The sequence below is a fragment of the Bos grunniens genome, chromosome X (assembly GCF_055505025.1).
Source record: "Bos grunniens cultivar Pamir isolate PY7600 chromosome X, Bosgru_T2T1.0, whole genome shotgun sequence".
Lineage (NCBI taxonomy): Eukaryota > Metazoa > Chordata > Mammalia > Artiodactyla > Bovidae > Bos > Bos grunniens.
Window position 1 is genome coordinate 380,107 of NC_141194.1, and position 9,713 is coordinate 389,819.

The following is a 9,713-nucleotide window of genomic DNA, read 5'->3' on the forward strand; positions in this document are numbered from 1 at the left end:
CCAGAAGGTGCTGCTTTCGATTTGGAATGTCTCCACTCATAACTAAGAGTCATTTGGGTGGTTTTTTTTTTTTTTATGTCTGATTTTTTTTTGCATGAAATATGGATAGCCTAATCCGTGCTGAGAAGTCTTCAAGGGGGCTTTTTTGGGAATGAAAATTAGACTCCGGTGCTTTCAGAAACATGTTGGGTGCCGGAGTCTGCTATCAAAGCTTCACGCGTCTGTGTGTTCCTGTCTGTCTGCTGATTCCTGAAGACGGGTTTGCAGAACTAAGATGCTCCGGGGGTCGAGCGAGATTTATTTTGGAACAAGGAGGGTGAGCCAGGCTGCAGGTAAGAACCCAGGGCGGGGAGCCGGAACCCTGCCTGCTGTCTTCACAGGGCAGTTGTTTGTGATACCATCGATGGGAAAACTGACCGAGTGCAGAAGGGGAACCCTGTCCCCCCTGGCAGGAGATGTCCCCCAGGTCCCAGGCCCTGATTTCTGAACATTGAAGACGGCCGTATGGGAGGAAGTGGACGTTGAGAACAAGGACAGTCTTGGAAATTTCACGGTCAAGATGTGTAGCTGCTGTGTTTCTTGAGGCTGCCGTGAAAAAAAAGTGTCAGAAACCAGGGGAATTAAAGAATTCCATCCTCCCTTCGCCCTTGCAGGGCTGCCATGGTGGCTCCATGGTAAAGAATCTTCCTGCAATGCAGAAGACCTGGGTTCAATCCCTGGGCCAGGAAGATCCCCTGGAGGAAATGACAACCCAGTCCAGTATTCTAGGCTGGGAAATCCCCTGGACAGAGGAGCCTGGCGGGTTACAGTCCATGGGGTCACCAAGAGTCGGACATGATTTAGCAACTAAACCACCACCAGTGTGTAACCGAACGCAGGGTATAATGTGTGCCATTCATATGTGTGACATCACATATGTGTGACACGTGTGTGCACGTCTGTAGATACACATACGATGGACACAAACAATGAACAAGCAGAATGAGGAAGCTCTCACCATCTCACAGAAACCAGAGCACTGCTGAGGTTAGTTCAGGACACGCAGACCCAGAAGAGGCACGTGGGACCCTCCCTCCCGGCTGCTGGAACCGATCCATTTCTCAACACGAGCAACACAACGAGAGGTCCTGTGTAAACTCCACCGGGTCGTGCGTTGGGGTTTCTGCACCTCTGTGCTCAGTCGCTCAGTCGAGTCCGACTCTGTGGGACCGCATGGACTGTAGCCCACCAGGCTCCTCTGTGCATAGGATTCTCCGGAAAGAATACTGGAGTGGGTAGCCATGCCCTTATCCAGGGGGTCTTCCCAACCCAGGGATCAAAGCCAGAGCAATGGGCGTATGACCGGCCCTAAGCCACCTTCTGCACCTCGGCCAGGCTGCCAGGATGGAAGACGTGAGATTTCGAGCAGCAGAATAGCTAATATGGCGTGTGCTCACTCCTGCACTCTACCCCATCTTTCTCTCCATTGCAAAGGACAGACACAGACATGGAGGAGAAGGCTCACGAAGTCACGGGAGGGAGGCGGCCACCAGCCCAGGGACGGACGCCTGGAGCCCCCAGAAGCTGGGAGAGGCTGGGAGGACTCTCCCCTGGAGCCTCTGCAGGGAGCTCAGCTCTGGGACCCCCTGACCTCAGACGTCTGGTCTCCAGGACTTGGGGGGAGATGGATGGAGGTGGATTTGAGCTCCCCAGTGTTGGGGTGCTTTGTTACAGCTGCTCATCTGCCACAGAGCGTGAGTCCTGGTGGCCAAGTTGCCTCACAGGAGATGAAAATCCTGTCTCCCCACCTCCCAGCTGAAGGATCAGATGTCCCTCCCCGCAGCCCCCTCAGGGATGACGAGCATCTTGCTAAGAACTGAGGTGCTTCCAAAACGCACCAACACTTCGGCCGCCTGATGCAAAGTCCGGGCGACACCGAGGGACAGGGAAGCCTGGCGTGCTGCAGCCCACGGGGTCGCAAAGACTCGGACACGACGGAGCGACTGAACAACACGAACAGCCACAAATCCCAGCACGCCCTCACAACTGTCTTATTTTCGTGAGACATGGAGACCCTAAATTGTGGTCACTTATGACAACAACGCCATGAAACCGATTTACACCGCAAAGAAGACAAACCACACGTGTTCCTCTACTTACGTAAGAACCAACAAATGAGAAATCAAATTCCACAGACACACGGGTCATGAGAAGCAGGAGAACGGGTCACACCCCTTCTTTACAGATGCTTGGACCGTCTGCCCTGCAAAAGCAAACGGGTCTGCTCTCACATGGTCCCAAAATATTTTAGTCTCTTTTCTACATCAAACGTAAGACATGAGAAAAAAAAAAATTGCAGGTCTTAAAGCAACAGAACACAGAATATAAACTCCGAGACGAACTCTGAGCAACGTGGTTTCCACCAGCCGCAAAGCAAGTCCGTTATGTCAGGGACCGCCCGTGGCCAGGTGAGCCTTCTCGGGCAGCCGGACAGGTGGAGGAATTTGAGCTTTTTTCCTAAAAGCCATGAGAACCACAGCATTGGGAGGTGATTAACAAGTACAGACAGGATCTAACTGGTGTTCTAGAGAATTCTGACGAAGGAGAGGAGAACAGCTTGCGGGAAAAACACCCGGAGCAGAGCGGTCATCCAGGAGGAGGTATTTGCTCTAAACTCATGGGAACAAAAACTAGTACTTGAAGGAAAACTGTTTCTGTGCTCAACGCTCTTTCGACACCCAAAGTGTAGGTTTTCCACACAGAACAATCTTCTGGTTCTCTTCAGACACTTGCTGGGTGCCCTACCACTGAGTTCAACCCTGACATGACCTGACTTAGTGCACACCCCACTGGGGTAGAGGGCTCAGTCCCCCAGGACGCCCCCAGTTCAACTCCAGCCGCAAGGAGTGGGTCCCCAGGTCACTCACTTCTGTCCAACGTGGCTACAACCATAGGGTCCCCACGACTCTCTTCGTCATAGAACTTAGGGAACGCTTGACTTACTTTATCCTCAAGGGATGTTTATCCTCAAGGGATGAACAGCCACAGGAAGAAATGAAGGGTGAGATCCAGGAGGGTTCCCAGTCCAGGAGCTTCTGTCTCTGGGGAGTCTGGGGCAACACGCTCCCAGCTTGTGGGTGGGTTCCCCAACCCTTGAAGCTCCCTGAACCATGGAGCTTCCATTAAGGAAGACTGAGTAAACCCCTGGCTGTCTGTAGCAGCTCAATCCACGGCCCCTCTGCCCTCCATGGAGGCTGCCCTTCATGGGGGTGGGATGAAAAGGGCCAACCCTCTAACCACGTGGTTGGTTCCTCCGGCAACCAGCCCCCACCTCCCAGAGCCGCCTCATTGGCATAAGCCCAGGTGCTGCTGGGCTTGTTCTGAGTAACCAAAGATGCTCGCCTCACCTGCATCACTCAGCAAGCTCCTGGGGCTTCCCTGGTGGTCCAGCGGTTAGCACCCCACGCTTCCAGTACCTTGGATACAGGTCTGATTCCTGGTCAGGGAACTATGATTCCCATATGCTGCTTTGTGAGGCCAAAGAAAAGAAAAAGAAAAGAAAGAAAGATGTTTAACTGATGGACACATCATTCACTCAAACCAATTGCAGTGGAGGGAGAAAAACTTTCCTATATCCTCTTATGTTCTTACCTGAGGGCTGCAAATTAGTGACAAAAAAGCTTAATTGGAGAAAAAACTTGTTTCAGATGCCTATAAGGCCTTCCAGAAAAGAAGGTTTTTAACCTCAAGGAAGTCTGGCCTGGGGGGTTTTCTATACCATTTAAACAAATGGTGATCAATTTAGAAGCAACAAGACTCAGGAAATGGAGTTTTGGGGCTTCTAGGAAGGTACGTTATGGGAAGTTATATATTTAGGAGAATCTAATGACTGATAAGGGTCAGTCCTAAAGGAACTCAGTCCTGGAAGGACTGATGCTGAAGCTGAAGCTCCAATACTTTAGCCACCTGATGGGAAGAACTGACTTATTGGAAAAGACCCTGATGCTGGGAAAGATTGAAGGCGCAAGGAGAAGGGGATGACAGAGGATGAGATGGTTGGATGGCATCACCGACTTGATGGACATGAGTTTGAGTAAACTCCGGGAGATGGTGAAGGACAGGGAAGCCTGGCGTGCTGCAGTCCATGGGGTCGCAAAGAATCGGACACAACTGAGCCATTGAACAACAGGTATGAAGTGGCTGGAGTGGCTGTAAGGTCACCGCAGAGAGAGAAGTGACTGAGCTTCTCCCGTGGCCAGCTTGCCATGGTAGGCAGAGAGACAAAGCATGCAGAAGGAAACAGGCTTCCCCCCAAACTAAATATCCCCGGGGTTTAGCGAGCTGCAAAGCCCCTGCCACGGAGTATTCATGGCTCGACGCCAGGCTCCAATCACATCTTTGTAAGTCCTCGGTGGGTCAGATGAAAATGCACCCATATCCCCGGCTACTCACGGTGCAAAGTCACCTCTCGGCTTAGCTGGAGTCCTTATTTTTTTTTCTCAAAAAGTTACACTTTCCCCCACCCTTTTCCTCCTCGCTGTCATTAGCTGGGGCTTGAAAAGGGCCATAACTCTAATTGTCGTTCCTGTTTCCGGGGGCGGGGGCGGGTTTCGGGAGGCGGGGCGCCCAGCCCTGTCGTGACCTCGCTCCCCGTGCCAAAGAAAATGCTGGACTGCATCCCATTCTGTTCATTCTCGTTTTCCTGCCCACTTAACGAAATTATATTCAATGAGCTGTGGGAGAAATCCACAATTATGGGCCATGTAATACAATTTCTGGTATATATTCAGGAAGGAGGTGGGGGGAGAAAAGTCCTACATTTTCTACCATTGCTGTCAAAATCAATCAAATTGTATGAAACGGAACGTAATCTCTTAGAAAGAGAACGCGGCATTTCCAGCGAAATAAGCCTCCTCTACATGGTAACACGCACATATTTAAGAGGTGTCTGTTTTAGTTTTTTTAATCACGCCTAATTAGTTTCTTTCTTTCTTTTTTTTTTTTAATCACGCACACAAGGAAAGCTCTCGCCTGCATAATTTATGACATAGAGGGGCCGGTGTCAGAAATCAAATGTTGTAAATTAAAAATAACAAGTTTGAGGCGAGTGATTCAATTAAAACCCGCGAAAACATTGGATTATGCATAATTGAGAGGTTGTACGCGGGCCTGCGTGTCACGCTTGTCACTTCGGATGGAAAGATTGGATTGGGGATGTCAGGGGTGTTTAAATCAAGCTGGGTAAAAAAAATGGGAAAACAAAGATGATATTTATTATTAACTTCCAGTTTCAGAAATGACACCAAGAGGTCTTTAAACTGAATGCTTACACAGGCAGCCTCTATTTCGAGGGTAAAGTCTCAACACGTCGGCCATCAGCTGGTTGAGTGCATGGTTCCTACTGGGGGGCCTCGAGCGTATAGGCAGGACCTCTCCGGACAGACGGTAAGAAAACCACAGAATACCCCGTCATCCGTTCAGTCCTGCCTCTGCCGTTTCTCTGCATAATGAAGCTGTCTCTAAATACTCTTTTCCAAAAACTCGTACGCAGGGTCTTGGCAGAGACTTACGACCGTCTGGATCGCGTGGCAATTTCCCAACCGGGAAGAGTCAACTTGATCAATCGCAACTTGAAGAAAAAAAAACGGGGAAAGTTCTGCAGGAGGACAGATTCTTGGAAGATGGGACGATCGGCACTGGGGGGTCGTGGGCCACGAGGAGATGGGAAGGCGGGAATTTGTTCCCAGCAAAGGTGCTCTGGAGGGGCTGCTGGGAAAGAATCTGCCTTCACTGCAGGAGACACAGGCGACCTGGGTTCGATCCCTGGGTCCGGAAGACCCCCTGGAGGAGGGCATAGCAACCCACTCTGGTATCCTTGCCTGGAGAATCCCATGGATGGAGGAGCCTGGTGGGCTACAGTCCACAGGGTTGCAAAGAGTCAGACACGACTGAAGGGACAGAGCACCCACGGTTCTGAAGTGCTTGGTTCAGTTTAGTTCAGTCGCTCAGTCGTGTCCGACTCTTTGCGACCCCATGAATCACAGCACGCCAGGCCTCCCTGTCCATCACCAACTCCCGGAGTTCACCCAGACTCACGTCCATCGAGTCAGTGATGCCATCCAGCCATCTCATCCTCTGTCGTCCCCTTGTCCTCCTGCCCCCAATCCCTCCCAGCATCAGAGTCTTTTCCAATGAGTCAACTCTTCACATGAGGTGGCCGAAGTACTAGAGTTTCAGCTTTAGCATCATTCCTTCCAAAGAAATCCCAGGGCTGATCTCCTTCAGAATGGACTGGTTGGATCTCCTTGCAGTCCAAGGGACTCTCAAGAGTCTTGTCCAACACCACAGTTCAAAAGCATCAATTCTTCACTGCACAGCTTTCTTTATAGTCCAACTCTCACATCCATACATGACCACTGGAAAAACCATAGCCTTGACTACATGGACCTTTGTTGACAAAGTAATGTCTCTGCTTTTTAATATGCTGTCTAGGTTGGTCATGGGAGAAGACAATGGCACCCCACTCCAGTACTCTTGCCTGGAAAATCCCATGGATGGAGGAGCCTGGTAGGCTGCAGGCCATGGGGTCGCTAAGAGTCGGACACGACTGAACAACTTCACTTTCACTTTTCACTTTCATGCATTGGAGGAGGAAATGGCAACCCACTCCAGTGTTCTTGCCTGGAGAATCCCAGGGATGGCGGGGCCTGGTGGGCTGCTGTCTATGGGGTCACACAGAGTCGGACACGACTGAAGTGAGTTAGCAGCAGGTTGGTCATAACTTTCCTTTCAGTAGTAGATATAATGCTCATCTGAGTTAAATTCACCCATTCCAGTCCATTTTAGTTCGCTGATTCCTAGAGTGTCAACATTCACTCTTGCCATCTCCTGTTTGACCGCTTCCAATTTGCCTTGATTCATGGACCTGACATTCCAGGTTCCTATGCAATATTGCTCTTTACAGCATCGGACCTTGCTTCTATCACCAGTCACACCCACAACTGGGTATTGTTTTTGCTTTGGCTCCGTCCCTTCATTCTTTCTGGATTTATTTCTCCACTGATCTCCAGTAGCATATTGGGCACCTACTGACCTGGGGAGTTCCTCTTTCAGTATCCTATCATTTTGCCTTTTCATACTGTTCATGGGGTTCTCAAGGCAAGAATACTGAAGGGGTTTGCCATTCCCTTCTCCAGTGGACCACATTCTGTCAGATCTCTCCACCATGACCTGCCCATCTTGGGTGGCCCCACACGGCATAGCTTAGTTTCATTGAGTTAGACAAGGCTATGGTCTGTGTGATTAGATTGACTAGTTTTCTGTGATTATGGTTTGTGTGTCTGCCCTCTGATGCCTCTTGCCACACCTACCGTCTTATTTGGGTTTATCTTACCTTGGATGTGGGGTATCTCTTCACAGCTATTCAAGCAAAGCACTTGGTAGAATATAAAAAGTAAAGCCTTTGGGGTCTAGAATCCTTTCTGTAAATGGGTTTTCTCACTGCAGAGTCCAGACCACCCTGATCACTGACCTCAGATCGTGGCTATTTCAGGGCAGGTTCTCAGCAAGACTTCCGAGTGGGTGGATTCTGTGTTCCTGCAAGTGTCTGTGTTTCTGGGATGGGACCGGCAGACAACGGTTGGTGGGAAGCACCGTCTTCAGGGGGTGAGACCTCAGACCGCCCACGGGTGCAGAGGATGCCTCCCTTGGTTGGGTTCATGAGGATGGAGTGCATGGAATGCTTGAGGCTGTAGCCAAGACTCATGTGATGAACCCACGCTTCAGGGAGACTCCAGGTGAGGAGGTAAAAGAGGGTACAGACAGTTTCAGGTAGAGGTGAGCTCTTGGAGTCTAGCGGGCTACCGTCCGCGGGGTCACAAAGGGTCAGACACGACTGAAGCAACTTTGCACCCACGCACACATAAGCTCTGGGAAGGATGTGAAATCCCATGAAGGGTCCCTGGATGTGGTATCTCCTTCCATTTATTATATCTGCTTTCCTTTCTCCGCAGAATATTTCACAGTTGTCAGGCTAGACATCTTGCTATCTTTGTTAGACTTTTTGTCTTAAATATCCCATCTTTATGCTGTTACAGCAAAGCAGAGCTATCACCTTGCCGACAAAGGTCTGTATGAACAAAGCTATGGTCTTTCCAGGACTCATGTATGGATGTGAGAGTTGGGCTATAAAGAAAGCTGAGCACTGTAGAATTGATGCTTTTGAACCATGGTGTTGGAGAAGACCCTTGAGAGTTCCTTGGACGGCAAGGAGATCCAACCTGTCCATCCTAAAGGAAGTCCTGAATATTCATTGGAAGAACTGATGCTGAAGCTGAAACTCCAATACTTTGGCCACCTGATGCAAATAACTGACTCATTAGAAAAGACCTGGATGCTGGGAAAGATTGAAGGCAGGAGGAGAAGGGGACAACAGAGGATGATATGGTTGGATGGCATCACCAACTCAGTGGAAATGAGTTTGAGTAAACTCTGAGAGTAGGTGATGGACAGGGAGGTCTGGCATCCTGCAGTCCATGGAGTCACAAAGAGTCAGACTCGACTTAGCGACTGAACAGCAAATGTTCTCAAAATTAGTTATTTGTAACTAGGACTTACAACTACCATGAATGCTTTATATCGATTTGTTTTAAATCCAGTGACCTTGCTAAATTCTCCACATTAATTCTAATTTTTATCCGTAATTGTTAAACAGTTATATCGACATTTATATCACGCATGAGGAACAAAAGGTTTACTCCTTTTCTGACGTATATATTTTTTATAATTTTTAGTTGTTTATGTTTTTAAGTAATTTGGCTAAGACCTCCAAGACTATATTAAAATGAACTCGGGGAGAGTTGGGTCCTTACCTGGCAGCTCATCTTTAAGGCTCTAAAGATTCAAAGTGAAAGAGAAAGTGTTAGTTGCTCAGTCATGTACAAGTCTCCTAGAGACCCCATGGACCGTAGCCCGCCAGGCTCCTCTGTCCATGGAATCCTCCAGGCAAGAATACTGCAGTGGGCTGCCATTTCCTTCTGCAAAAGAGAAGGAAGACAGAGTCTGGGAAGACAGGGTCTGGAGCCTTAGACCACTTGGCGGTCCTGACACAACAGTAAACGCTTTGTGGTTATAAGCTTTCAGTGTTTCACATCGCGTGTGACAATGACTATAAATCTTTCACAAACATCTCATCAGATCCAGGGCAACAGCTACTATTTCTAGCTTGTCCAGGTATTTATTTATAGGTTGATGTGCTTGTTTTCATCATGAATAAATGCTGACTTGTATCCATTTATCTGCACTCATGGAGATAAGTATGGGATGTTTCCCTTTTATTCTGTTAATGTGATCATCTGTTCTTCATTCTGGAGAAGGCAATGGCACCCCACTCCAGTGTTCTTGGTAAATCCCATGGACGGAGGAGCCTGGTGGGCTACAGTCCGTGCGGTCACAAAGAGTCGAACTTGACTGAGCGACTTCACTTTCACTTTTCACCTTCACGCATTGGAGAAGGAAATGGCAACCCACTCCAGTGTTCTTGCCTGCAGAATCCCCCGAACAGGGGAGCCTGGTGGGCTGCAGTCTATGGGGTCGCACAGAGTCAGACACGACTGAAGCGACTTAGCAGCAGCAGCCTTCTTCATTCTGAGAATAGACCTGACTCAGTATGATCTATTATCTTTTTGATATTGTTAATATTTTATTGATTATTGTTCTATTTTTGCAAGAGACAT

The 9,713-nt window shown here is 49.0% G+C and overlaps 1 long non-coding RNA gene across 4 annotated transcripts; it reads right to left on the reverse strand.

The window, feature by feature from the left end:
* Positions 1 to 230: 230 nt before the first annotated feature.
* LOC147339666 (uncharacterized) lies at positions 231 to 4,560 on the reverse strand. Of its 4 annotated transcripts, none has more exons than XR_015159501.1 (4): positions 4,432 to 4,560; positions 3,387 to 3,503; positions 2,140 to 2,242; positions 231 to 585 (listed from the first exon to the last, which is right to left on the reverse strand). It is a non-coding gene; the product is annotated as an uncharacterized LOC147339666 (long non-coding RNA). The 4 variants fall into 4 exon arrangements; XR_015159502.1 differs by having other exon boundaries at positions 3,387 to 3,506; XR_015159503.1 differs by lacking the exons at positions 3,387 to 3,503; positions 4,432 to 4,560 and adding an exon at positions 2,907 to 3,269.
* Positions 4,561 to 9,713: the final 5,153 nt, after the last annotated feature.